This window comes from Triticum aestivum, chromosome 1B, assembly GCF_018294505.1.
Source record: "Triticum aestivum cultivar Chinese Spring chromosome 1B, IWGSC CS RefSeq v2.1, whole genome shotgun sequence".
Lineage (NCBI taxonomy): Eukaryota > Viridiplantae > Streptophyta > Magnoliopsida > Poales > Poaceae > Triticum > Triticum aestivum.
In genome coordinates this window covers 405,760,716-405,775,394 of record NC_057795.1, presented here as the reverse complement: position 1 = coordinate 405,775,394, position 14,679 = coordinate 405,760,716, and positions in this window count along the sequence as shown.

The following is a 14,679-nucleotide window of genomic DNA, read 5'->3' as shown; positions in this document are numbered from 1 at the left end:
GCGCCCCTTGCTTGGGGGGCAAGCCCCCTCCCCTTCGCCGCCGCCCTCCCTCTAGATCTCATCTAGAGGGGGCCGGCCCCCTTCCCCTTCTCCCTATAAATAGAGGGGTGACGGGAGGGCTGCAACACAACATCCAAGGCGCAGCCCCTCCCCTCCCCAACACCTCTCCTCCTCCGCAAGAGCTTGGCGAAGCCCTGCCGGAGAACTGCCACTCCATCACCACCACGACGTCGTGCTGCTGCTGGAGCCCTCTTCCTCAACCTCTCCCTCCTCCTTGCTGGATCAAGGTGCAGGAGACGTCATCGGGCTGCACGTGTGTTAAGCGCGGAGGCACCGTTGTTCGGTGCTTAGATCAGATTCGGCCGCGATCTGAATCGCTACGTGTACGACTCCTCCAACCGCGTTCTTGCAATGCTTCCGACTCGCGATCTTCAAGGGTATGAAGATGCACTCCCTTATCTCTCGTTGCTAGTTACTCCATAGATTGATCTTGGTGATGCATAGAAATTTTTTAATTTCTGCAACGATCCCCAACAATGGCATCATGAGCTAGGTCTATGTGTAGTTTCTATGCACGAGTAGAACACAAGTTTGTTGTGGGCGTCAATTTTATCAATTTACTTGCCACTACTAGTCTTATCTTGTTTCAGCAGTATCGTGGGATGAAGCGGCCCAGACCGACCTTACACGTACGCTTACGTGAGACAGTTTCCACCGGCTGACATGCACTAGTTACATAAGGTGGCTAGCGGGTGTCTGTCTCTCCCACTTTAGTTGGATCGAATTTGATGAAAAGAGTCCTTATGAAGGGTAAATAGTAATTGGCATATCACGTCGTGGTTTTGGCGTAGGTAAGAAACGTTCTTGCTAGAAACCTATAGCAGCCACGTAAAAAAACTTGCAACAACAATTAGAGGACGTCTAACTTGTTTTTGCAGCATGTGCCCTGTGATGTGATATGGCCATGAAGGATGTGATGAATGAAATATATGTGATGTATGAGATTGATCATGTTCTTGTAATAGGAATCACGACTTGCATGTCGATGAGTATGACAACCGGCAGGAGCCATAGGAGTTGTCTTTATTTTTTGTATGACATGTGTGTCATTGAATAACGCCATGTAATTACTTTACTTTATTGCTAAACCGTTAGCCATAGTAGTAGAAGTAATAGTTGGCGAGACAACTTCATGGAGACACGATGATGGAGATCATGATGATGGAGATCATGGTGTTATGCCGGTGATGATGATGATGATCATGGCGCCCCGAAGATGGAGATGAAAAGGAGCAAAATGATATTGGCCATATCATGTCATTGTTTGATTGCATGTGATGTTTATCATGTTTTTGCATCTTATTTCTTAGAACGACGGTAGCATAAATAAGATGATCCCTCATAATAATTTCAAGAAAGTGTTCCCCCTAACTATGCGCCATTGCGAAAGTTCGTTGTTTCGAAGCACCACGTGATGATCGGGTGTGATAGATTCTAATGTTCACATACAACGGGTGTAAGCCAGATTTATACATTGAAAAACACTTAGGTTGACTTGACGAGCCTAGCATGTACACACATGGCCTCGGAACACAAGAGACCGAAAGGTCGAACATGAGTCGTATAGAAGATACGATCAACATGAAGATGTTCACCGATGATGACTAGTCCGTCTCACGTGATGATCGGACACGGCCTAGTTGACTCGGATCGTGTATCACTTAGATGACTAGAGGGATGTCTATCTGAGTGGGAGTTCATTAAATAATTTGATTAGATGAACTTAATTATCATGAACATAGTCTAAAAATCTTTACAATATGTCTTGTAGATCAAATGGCCCACGCGAATGTTGTCCTCAACTTCAATGCATTCCTAGAGAAAAGCAAGCTGAAAGACGATGGTAGCAACTATACGGACTAGGTCCGGAACTTGAGGATCATCCTCATAGCTGCAAAGAAAGCATATGTCCTTGAAGCACCGCTAGGTGAAGCACCCGTCCCAGCGAACCAAGACGTTATGAACGCTTGGCAGTCGCGTGTTGATGATTACTCCCTAGTTCAGTGCGGCATGCTTTACAGCTTAGAACCGGGGCTCCAAAAGCGTTTCGAGCAGCACAGAGCATATGAGATGTTCTAAGAGCTGAAAATGGTTTTCCAAGCTCATGCCCGGGTCGAGAGATATGAAGTCTTTGACAAGTTCTACAGTTGTAAGATGGAGGAGAATAGTTCCGTCAGCGAGCACATACTCAAAATGTCTGGGTTGCACAACCGCTTGTCTCAGCTAGGAGTTAATCTCCCGGATGACGCGGTCGTTGACAGAATCCTTCAGTCGCTTCCACCGAGATACAAGAGCTTTGTGATGAACTTCAATATGCAGGGGATGGAGAAAACCATTCCTGAAGTATATTCAATGCTAAAATCAGTGGAGGTGGAAATCAAAACGGAACATCAAGTGTTGATGGTGAATAAAACCACTAAGTTCAAGAAAGGCAAGGGTAAAAAGGGTTTCAAGAAAGACGGCAAGGGAGGTGCCGCACCCGGCAAGCAAGCTACCGAGAAGAAGCCAAAAATGGACCCAAGCCTGAGACTGAGTGTTTTTATTGCAAGGGAAGTGGTCACTGGAAGCGGAACTGCCCCAAGTACTTAGCGGACAAGAAGGCCGGCAACACCAAAGGTATATGTGATATACATGTTATTGATGTGTACCTTACCAGTACTCGTAGTAGCTCCTGGGTATTTGATACCGGTGCGGTTGCTCATATTTATAACTCAAAACAGGAGCTGCGGAATAAGCGGAGACTGGCAAAGGACGAGGTGACGATGCGCGTCGGGAATGGTTCCAAGGTCGATGTGATCGCCGTCGGCACGCTACCTCTACATTTACCTACGGGATTAGTTTTAAACCTCAATAATTGTTATTTAGTGCTAGTTTTGAGGATGAACATTGTATCAGGATCTCGTTTAATACGAGATGGCTACTCATTTAAATCCGAGAATAATGGTTGTTCTATTTATATGAGAGATATGTTTTATGGTCATGCCCCGCTGGTCAATGGTTTATTCTTAATGAATCTCGAACATGATGTTACACATATTCATAGTGTGAATACCAAAAGATGTAAGGTTGATAATGATAGTCCCACATACTTGTGGCACTGCCGCCTTGGTCACATTGGTGTCAAACGCATGAAGAAGCTCCATGCAGATGGACTTTTGGAGTCTCTTGATTATGAATCATTTGACACATGCGGACCATGCCTCATGGGCAAAATGACCAAGACTCCGTTCTCTGGAACAATGGAACGAGCAACCAACTTATTGGAAATAATACATACTGATGTGTGCGGTCCAATGAGCGTTGAGGCTCACGGTGACTATAGTTATGTTCTCACCCTCACTGATGACTTAAGTAGATATGGGTATATCTATTTAATGAAACACAAGTCTGAGACCTTTGAAAAGTTGAAGGAATTTTAGAGTGAGGTTGAAAATCAACGTGACAGAAAAATAAAGTTCTTACGATCAGATCGTGGAGGGGAATATTTAAGTCACGAATTTGGCACACACTTAAGGAAATGTGGAATCGTTTCACAACCCACGCCGCCTGGAACACCTTAGCGTAATGGTGTGTCCGAACATCGTAATCGCACCCTATTGGATATGGTGTGATATATGATGTCTCTTACCGATCTACCGCTCTCCTTTTGGGGCTATGCTTTAGAGACTGTCGCTTTCACTTTAAATAGGGCTCCGTCGAAATCCATTGAGACAACACCGTATGAATTATGGTTTGGGAAGGAACCTAGCTGTCGTTTCTAAAAGTTTGGGGATGTGATGCTTATGTGAAGAAACTTCAACCTGAAAAGCTCGAACCAAAGTCAGAAAAATGCGTCTTCATAGGATACCCTAAGGAAACCATTGGGTATACCTTCTACCTCAGATCCGAAGGTAAGATCTTTGTTGCCAAGAACGGGTCCTTTCTGGAAAAAGAGTTTCTCTCGAAAGAAGTAAGTGTGAGGAAAGTAGAACTTGATGAAGTACTGCCTCTTGAAGCAGAAAGTAGCGCAGCTAAGGAAGATGTTCCTGTGGTGCCTGCACCGACTAGAGAGGAAGTTAATGATAATGATCAAGGTACTTCAGATCAAGTTGCTACTAAACTTCGTAGGTCCACAAGGACACATTCCACACCAGAATGGTATGGCAACCCTGTCCTGGAAATCATGTTGTTAGACAACGGTGAACCTTCGAACTATGAGGAAGCGATGGCGGGCCCAGATTCCAACAAATGGCTTGAAGCCATGAAATCCGAGATAGGATCCACGTATGAAAACAAAGTATGGACTTTGACAGACTTGCCCGATGATCGGCGAGCGATAGAAAATAAATGGATCTTTAAGAAGAAGACGGACGTGGATGGTAATGTTACCATCTATAAAGCTCGACTTGTCGCTAAGGGTTATCGACAAGTTCAAGGGGTTGACTACGATGAGACCTTCTCACTCGTAGCAAAGCTTAAATCCATCCGAATCATGTTAGCAATTGCCGCATTCTATGATTATGAGATATGGCAAATGGATGTCAAAACAGCATTCCTTAACGGCTTTCTTACGGAAGAATTGTATATGATGCACCCGGAAGGTTTTGTCGATCCTAAGAATGCTAACAAGGTATGCAAGATCCAACGCTCCATCTATGGGCTAGTGCAAGCATCTCGGAGTTGGAACATTCGCTTTGATGAAATGATCAAAGCGTTTGGGTTTATGCAGAGTTATGGAGAAGCCTGCGTTTACAAGAAAGTGAGTGGGAGCTCTGTAGCATTTCTCATATTATATGTAGATGACATACTGTTGATGGGAAATGATATAGAACTCTTGGAGAGCATAAAGGCCTACTTGAATAAGTGTTTTTCAATGAAGGACCTTGGAGAAGCTGCTTACATATTAGGCATCAAGATCTATAGAGATAGATCGAGATGCCTCATAGGTCTTTCACAAAGCACATACCTTGATAAGATATTGAAGAAGTTCAATATGGATCGGTCCAAGAAGGGTTCTTACCTGTATTGCAAGGTGTGAAATTGAGCTCAGCTCAAAGCCCGACCACGACAGAAGATAGAGAAAAGATGAGTGTCATCCCCTATGCCTCAGCCATAAGGTCTATTATTAAAAGTACATGTAGTCCCCATGTGTGGTTTTGGTAATTAAATGACAATCCTAATGGACTAATGCTTGCACTAAGATATACATTTGAAGGAAAGTTCCATTTGCAATGCATGAAGAATATTGGATGAATTGGTGGATGAAATCCATCAACATCTATATATGCATTGAGATTTGATAATGAATGACAATTCCTATGAAGAAACAATGACATCAAGTTATATAGGAAGGTTTGTTCCATGGGTGATGCAAGAAGGATATTGAATGGATTCGGAATGAATGCCATATACATGTAGTTGTGCATCAAGATTAATCATGGAGCAAAGATTAAGGTTGACCAAGATGAAGATCGAAGATTGAATTCAAAGATGGTCAACACACAAGCGCAAATCATGTGCCACGTGAGATCTTGTGGTATGGTAAGAATTTTTCAATTGCGCTTTGTGTACTAACCCATACTATGTGTTGCCTATGTTTTTGAGAGGAGATTCTCATGGGCTCGCATCGAGAGAGAGATTTCAAGTGTCTATGAGAGGATGACATCAAGTGTTGATGATCATGGTTGACAAGGGAAAGTTCAAGATAACTATCCCGAAGGATTACATGCTTGAAGCTTGTGGATGATCACATGATGGACACATGAAGATAAATACAAAGAAAAGCTTCCCACATTGTGTATGGGGGAGATACTTGGAGACTTCACCAATGTCTTGCCATTCAAATTGATCCAAGAAGAAACTTCAACTTCAAGCTCAAGTGAAAGGCTCGAGTCAAAGGTATTAGTTCTTTCGACGTTAGTGTTGTGGAGTGATGAACACCGAAGGAACACATACGCTCAAGAATGGATTCTTGATAGCTATGTAGTGTAGACCTTTTATGATTCTTGAGTTATAGGGATCCCGCACTATTAAGAGGGGATCAAAGGGGTTCGTGATAGATTTGCTCAAGTCAACATCTTCTCTACACAATTCCACTCATATCCTATATACCAAAGAAAATCCAAAGCCAAATAGGTTACCCAAATACATGATAAAACCTTTGCATATTTTGCATCCTCCATTTTGGTTCATCTTGGGTGGTTCTCTATGTGAGGACCTGGGTTTTTTTCATAGCTTCAAAACGAGCCCAAGATCATCAAAATCGGAGTCCGGATGTAAAAGTTGTGCCTGTTTCAGTTTCTAGGCTGTAGCAGTTTGGTTTGGCCGGATCATCCGGGTCCTCTCCCGTATCATCCGGGCTTTGCCCGGATCATCCGGGTTCCTGCCCGGATCATCCGGGTTATTCGTAAAATTCATCACAGAAGCTTATTCCGCTAGCCGGATCATCCGGCTACCCACCCGGATCATCCGGGAATTGCCCGGATCATCCGGCTATGTCCCCGGACATCCGGGTATCTACTTCACCACATTGTATATTGACCTTCCCGGATCATCCGGGCATTGCCCGGATCATCCGCGTATGCGTCCAGATCATCCGGGCAGGTCAACAACTGCGGGAAACGGCTCTATTTTCTTTGGGGGTATAAATATCCCTCTCCCACTCCGGGGGAGGGTTGAGCACTTCATCCCAAATCGTCCCAAGAACACAAGTGGCTCCCTCTCACTTCTCCTACACCAAATCTTAGATCCTGGAGAGATTAGTGAGTGTTCTTGAGAGTTGTTCCAATCAAAAGATAGATCCTCTCCCTCTCCCTCTTGTGACCAAAGCAATTCGTGATTTGAGCAAGTCTTGAGCATTTCCCCCTTGATCTTGTTACTCTTGGAGGTTGGAGACTCCTAGGCGGTAGGAGTGCTCCGGTAGGAATCAACTTGTGATTTGTCCCCGGAAAGTTTGTGAAGGTTTGGAGGCCGCCTCAAGGTCTACCACTAGTGGTTGAGAATTGCCTTCGTGGTGATATCTCAAGGAGAATAGGGTGAGCCTTCGTGGCGTTGGTGTGCCTTCGTGCTAACATCCACCTCTCTAACGGTGACTAGCTTCCCTCCAAGGAAGTGAACATCGGGATACATCCTCGTTTCCATGACTTTGGTTATCCCTAACCCTAAATCCTTACTTGTGGTTTACTTCGGTCATTTGACCGTGCATTCACTATGTCTTGTTGTCATCATTATATTGTGGTGGTTGATTATATTGTGTTGGCCATTTCCTTGTAGAGATTATTTAGGCCTACACTTCATATTCCGCAATTCATACTTGCTACTATTGATATACATTGTGATTAGTGTGAATTGCTAACTTGTATTATAAACTTCCATATATTGTGATATTGCTCAAGTAAGTTTGTGTAACTTACTTGAGTTTGCTTGTATCATTAAATTCCATATATTGTGATACAATTTGTGTAAGCTTGTATTGCTTACTTGTGGTTGTGTGTATTATTCATTTCCATACCTCGTGATATACACTGAGTAAGTTTGTGTGACTTACTTGTGCTTACTCATATCCTGTTGTTCTCATCTTGTTTATGCTAAGTTGTTGGTGCACTTAGTGAGCCTAGTATATTTAGGATTTGTCCTTGAAAAGTATCCACTTAGTTTATTTCCGCATTAGGATATAACCAAATCCGTAAAAGATTTTAAAACGCCTATTCACCCCCCACTAGGCGACATCGTGGTCCTTTCAATTGGTATCAGAGCTAGGTCTCTCCTTATTAGGCTTAACCGCCTAGAGAGTAACGATGTTGACTAGTGAACTAGTGCATGATGACACATTTTGTTTTAATGGCACAAATTACATTATGTGGAGATTACGCATGCTTTGTCACTTTCGGGCCATGGGTCCAAATGCTTTGCGGATTGTGGTTGTAGGGAATTCAAATCTAAAGGATGGACAATCTCCATCACTTGATGATATGCATCTTGATTGTGAAGCTTTAAGTTTCATTCACCAAGCTATAACCTTCGAGGTTTTCAAGTCAATCTCGTCTTGTTCGTTGGCTCATGATGCTTGGACCAAAATTGAAGATATATATGGTGGGTCCAATCTTCATGAAGACAATATTCTTTTTGGGGAGTTAATGGAGGAGTTCTCCACATTTTTAAATCATGAAGAGCTCTCTATTGCTTCCACCTCTGATTACTTGCATACCCCACATCTTTCACTTCACCAACATGTGGCATACCACAAGGTAATGACATGGTGAGTGAAGAAATATCCTGTAATGATGGTGTTAAGTTCATTTGTGATGATATGCTTGATCTCCCATGTTGCCATGATAGAAATATCGTGATTACCTCTAGTTCTATTTGTGAAACTAACCATGTAGAGGAAATCAAGAAAAATGAGGCATGCTTGGTTGATGAAGAACCCTCTTCTCCAAAACAATCATCATCAACCCCTTGTGTTCACATGTGCCTCATGGCAAGAGGTAATGACGAGGTATCATCTTCTCTTAGTGACAATGATGATAGTTGTAATGAGGAAGATGATGAAGTCTTGACTCAAAATCTCTATGAGATTGGGAAAACTCTTCGTAGAGCTAAAAATAACACTTATAAAATGTTCCAAGATGTTCTTGCTTGCTTTCAAAAACGTAATGACTTATTTCTTTACGAGCAAGCAAAAAGCGAACAACTTGAACATGAACTTGCTATGGCTCATCAATGTCTTAGTGACTTGAGGTCTTTAAAAGAAGAGATTGAAGTTACGCATTGTAAACTTAAAGAGGATTTTGAGCCCCTTGACCTTGACTACAAGAAGGTCAAAGGAGAGCTCATCAAACTCTCTAAGTCTCATGAGGAACTTCAAGCTACTCATGCGGAGTCTCTAGCTTCTACATGCTCTTCTCATATTGATAATGATGCTTGTGCTACTAACTCTATCTTGTGTGAAGCATCGATATTAAAAGAAAATGTTGACCTAAGGACTCAACTTGATTTGCTAACTAGCAACTATGGGAAATTGGAAGAAAGTTATGAAAAGCTCTCGGGCACTCATGAGGATCTTATAATCTCTCATGATGGGCTAAAGTTAGCTCATAAGGCTATGTGGACCAAGGTAAAATCGTGTGAGTCTCATGTGGATATTAGCACATCTTTTACTCGAAATGCCTTATTGCCATGTGCTAGTCCTTGCAATTCCTCTCTACATGATATTGGTACATCTTGTGATGAATTGCTCACCATGCCTTGTTGCTCTAACAATGAAGTTTCTACTTCCTCTAGTTCTTTTGTTAATACTAACCTTGTAGAGGAAAATAAAGAGCTCAAGGCCCAAGTCACCAGTTTGAAGAAAGACTTGGAAAAATATTGTGATAATATCTTGAGTGTGCAAAAGGACCCTCAAGACAAAATTGGACTTGATTTCATCTCCAACAAGAAGAAGTCCAAGAACAAGAAGAAGGGACGAGATCAAGTCAAGAATTCGGCCAACATTATTTGCTTCAAGTGCAAGAATGTTCGGCACCATGTGAGATCTTGTCCATTGAAGAAGAAGGCTTCAAGTGTGAAGCATCAAGGGAAGTGGCCTCAAGTTCAATATCAAGATAATGAAAGGCCTCTTCCCATGCCTAACCAACATAATGCTCTCCAAGTTGAAAAGGTAAACAAGAAGAGAAAGGGGAGCACATGTTGCTATATTTGCCGTAAGAAGGGACACATAGCTTCATCTTGTTCCGACGGTAACATATCTAAGCCTCCTATAGTCAATAATCATTATTCGCTAAAGAAGGATATTGTTGGCAATGTGTCTGCCAAGTTTGTGGGTTCCCAGAGAAGTTTGAAAGTGGACAAGACCATTTGGGTTGCCAAGCCTATTGTTACTAACTTCTTAGGAGCCAACTTGGTTGGGGACCATAAAGCACAAACTTGATCAATAGGTGTGTGGAGGGCATTGGAGACTTGGCTACTTCATGAAGAAAAACTATTTTCACCATATGTTATGGTTAATGCCAAGTCAAGTGGATTATCATCATATCTATCAATCCAATGCTCCTCTTTGCGGTAACTTGTACTTGCATTGTTTACATTGAAAGTTACTGTGTCCCTTGCATGTTTAGGTTTTGTACCTAGCATGTGCTTTTAGAGTTGTGCTTCCTAGTATGCTTGATTTGTGTTATCTAGCATGTGTAGGTCACAATGCACTTCATATATTTGTGCGTGTGTGGTTTCAAGCCTTTATTGCTTCATTAGTTGAATCTTCATTGGTGTTTTTGAGATATTAATGGATCATCACATTATGGGGGAGTGCTATGATTTACGCATATCACAAACCTTAAATATGTATATATGTAGGATACCACCTAGTATTGTTAGTGCAATATTATCTAGTTACTATGTGGTATGTAAAGTTCATTTGAAACTCAAATCCTCATCCATTAATTATCCTTAGTTGGGTTTCATTTGCCTCTTATGGATAATACATGGATTATCACATTATGGGGGAGTGATATACTTTGTACATATCACTTCTCGTGTGAACATTAACAATAGAGGTTTGCCAGTTTGCCACTTAGAATTTATATTTGAGATTATCTTATATCTCTGTGGCATGCAATGCTTTGTTTGAGTATGGTATTCTTGTGCGGTTTTGACCATGGTTATCTTACAAAAAAACCGTATTTGGAAAATCATTTGAATAGATCCATTCTAATTGTTGCTTTGCATGATGATCTATCTAATTGGAATGTTAATAATATGCTATCCAAGCATTGTGTTTATTTCTAAACTCTCATGTTATGCTTGTGTTAGTATAGATGATCATGTACTTATTTGGTTTCTACACCAAATGTCAAATTGAAACACCATTTTGTTCGAGTTCATCTTATTAGTTTGTATGGAGTTATGGTAGTTTGTTATCTCATTGTTTATAGTGTCCTATATCTACTTGAGTGAGATATTCCCATGAGTATGTGTGCAATGCATATCTTATATGCTCATTGTTTTTTCCTTGGTTCATATGTTGAACTTTGTGTGCTATCATATGTTGATTTGTCACTTTGAGCCATTTTGGACAACATGAATGACTAGTGATGTTATTGGAAGTATTAACGGTTATGTGTTCATTTGTCCAATTTGTATCTCCCTGGATTTTGGGAGGCTTGTGCATGCGTATTTACTATGTGTAAATTCGCATGCCTTGTTTGCTTTATTTGATCCAATATATATATGGTAAATCCATCAAATTCTTAATAGCTAAGATGTGCATGATATTCAAATTCATATCGATATGCACATATTTAAGTGATGATACCCTATGTTTTGTAGTTATGCTAACTACTTTGGACCCAATAAGTTTGGGGACCATATTGTACTTAAATTGTTTTAGGTACATTTGAGAAGCATTGGGTGCTTGGCTTATTCATGAAAGTGGTGGCACTATGAGGAAATTAGAGCCAAGCTCGAACCATTACCTACTACATCATTCGAATGCTATCACGGTAACAAGTATCTACTTCATGCATACACTTCTTGCATTCAACCTTGTGTAGGTTGCATCATGGCATGAATTTCTTGACTCGTTCTTGTCATACTTGTTTCCTTTCTCAAAGAATCGCAACAATGATCTCTTGTTGCTAGTTGTGATGTCTTTGATGATTGTGTGTTTAGAGTTCATTAATATACGATAAGATTACATTAAGCCATGTGCTATACTTTCAAGCAAAGATCTCATTGTTATATTTTCTGTCTCCCGTTTGGATATCTTATTCTTTCCTTTTGTAACTATTTCATGTGTACATCCTTCTTTGTGGATGTATATCATCATGATTGTCATCTACCTAGAATCTTATACACGTGAGAGAAGTTACATCCCTAGTTGATATCCCTATTCTTTCATGTCCACCGTTTCATTCTCTTTTATATCTTTGGTGGCTCTGTGGAAGCATTTGTTGTATGAGTGCGTGTCTTACCTCTTTGCATCTTAGTGCACTCATGTTTGGTGAAGATTGTTGTCCTCGTGCTTGTCTTGACAAGCCTATTATTTCCTATCTTCATCATGGGTTGTCACAAGCTTTGATTTTTAGTTTGCTACTAGTGAGCTTGTGAATCCATTTTCTTGATGTGTGTGTGACCTTCTTAATTTCGTGTGTGTGGGAAGGACATGTCTTGCACGTTGTATCTCATTTACTCAAGACTATGTTGATGCTTAATTCTCATCCTTATACCGGTCTTCTCAAGTGCTTTGACGTGACTCACACATATCATTTTGGTTGTGCCTATTCTTAGGTTGCCTCATTTATATGTTGCTCAACCATATGTTTGTTGCAAATGCTAGGCTTCTTTTCTTATCTATGCTTGCTTGCAATTGTTTTGTGTTCCTATTGATTTTGGGGGAGTGATGATCCTATTTTGTGCACTTGTATCCAAATACAAAAATTCTAAATAGTGCACAAATCATGGGGAGCTTCTCTATTTTCCTTAGAACACTCCTCTTCCCAAATCGTAGTATTCATTTATCCTTTTGGCTCATCGGATCTTTTGATTGCTTGCTTCACTTTGTGTTATGCAAATGAGATCAATTTGTGCCATGTGCTTTGTGCCATGTGCCTTGCTATTATGACTAGGCTCAAGTTGTATAACAGTGGATTCACTTGTGGATATCATGTTCTTATCAATTGCAACCTTTCTTTTTGTGTATACGAGTTTCTTTGTGGATACATATCATGATTATTATAGGCCACTTAGAAATTTTTATACATGAAAAAGTTCATATCTTCGTATCTGATTGCATTCTATAGATTTCAAGCTCCTTTAATTTTTCATCATTGAATATGTGCATTTGTTTTCACTCACATTTTGTTATATGCACACATCAAGGAGGAACTCATACTATATTGGTCTGCTAGATGTTTTGTCTTCCATTTTGGCATTTGTTGCCAATGGGGGAGAAGTTTAGAGGGTTTAAGATAAATATCTTTTCTAGTTCTTGTTGTCACTCATGCATATCTACCCTTGTTATATATTCTTATTGCATGGATGAGTCTTGTATATAGAGAAATCTTCTCCTAGTTTATGTCAACCAATATATGCAATGACATTCAAAGTTCATTCAAAAATTCATATATTATGGGGGAGTTTGCTCTATATACTATGGGTGTACTATCATCAAATGCTTGTGTAGTGTATTGATGATACTACAACCATCCCAAGTATACAATTTATCTTTGGATAAATTTCATGCTTGTCGGAAAATTCATTATATAAACCCTCTTGTTGAGATTGTCATCAATTACCAAAATGGGGGAGATTGAAAGTACATGTAGTCCCCATGTGTGGTTTTGGTAATTAAATGACAATCCTAATGGACTAATGCTTGCACTGAGATATACATTTGAAGGAAAGTTCCATTTGCAATGCATGAAGAATATTGGATGAATTGGTGGATGAAATCCATCAACATCTATATATGCATTGAGATTTGATAATGAATGACAATTCCTATGAAGAAACAATGACATCAAGTTATATAGGAAGGTTTGTTCCATGGGTGATGCAAGAAGGATATTGAATGGATTCGGAATGAATGCCATATACATGTAGTTGTGCATCAAGATTAATCATGGAGCAAAGACTAAGGTTGACCAAGATGAAGATCGAAGATTGAATTCAAAGATGGTCAACACACAAGCGCAAATCATGTGCCACGTGAGATCTTGTGGTATGGTAAGAATTTGTCAATTGCGCTTTGTGTACTAACCCATACTATGTGTTGCCTATGTTTTTGAGAGGAGATTCTCATGGGCTCGCATCGAGAGAGAGATTTCAAGTGTCTATGAGAGGATGACATCAAGTGTTGATGATCATGGTTGACAAGGGCAAGTTCAAGATAACTATCCCGAAGGATTACATGCTTGAAGCTTGTGGATGATCACATGATGGACACATGAAGATAAATACAAAGCAAAGCTTCCCACATTGTGTATGGGGGGATACTTGGAGACTTCACCAATGTCTTGCCATTCAACTTGATCCAAGAAGAAACTTCAACTTCAAGCTCAAGTGAAAGGCTCGAGTCAAAGGTATTAGTTCCTTCGACGTTAGTGTTGTGGAGTGATGAACACCGAAGGAACACATACACTCAAGAATGGATTCTTGATAGCTATGTAGTGTAGACCTTTTATGATTCTTGAGTTATAGGGATCCCGCACTATTAAGAGGGGATCAAAGGGGTTCGTGATAGATTTTCTCAAGTCAACATCTTCTCTACACAATTCCACTCATATCCTATATACCAAAGAAAATCCAAAGCCAAATAGGTTACCCAAATACATGATAAAACCTTTGCATATTTTGCATCCTCCATTTTGGTTCATCTTGGGTGGTTCTCTATGTGAGGACCTGGGGTTTTTTCATAGCTTCAAAATGAGCCCAAGATCATCAAAATCAGAGTCCGGATGTAAAAGTTGTGCCTGTTTCAGTTTCTAGGCCGCAGCAGTTTGGTTTGGCCGGATCATCCGGGTCCTCTCCCATATCATCCGGGCTTTGCCTGGATCATCCGGGTTCCTGCCCGGATCATCCGGGTTATTCGTAAAATTCATCACAGAAGCTTATTCCGCTAGCCGGATCATCCGGCTACCCACCCGG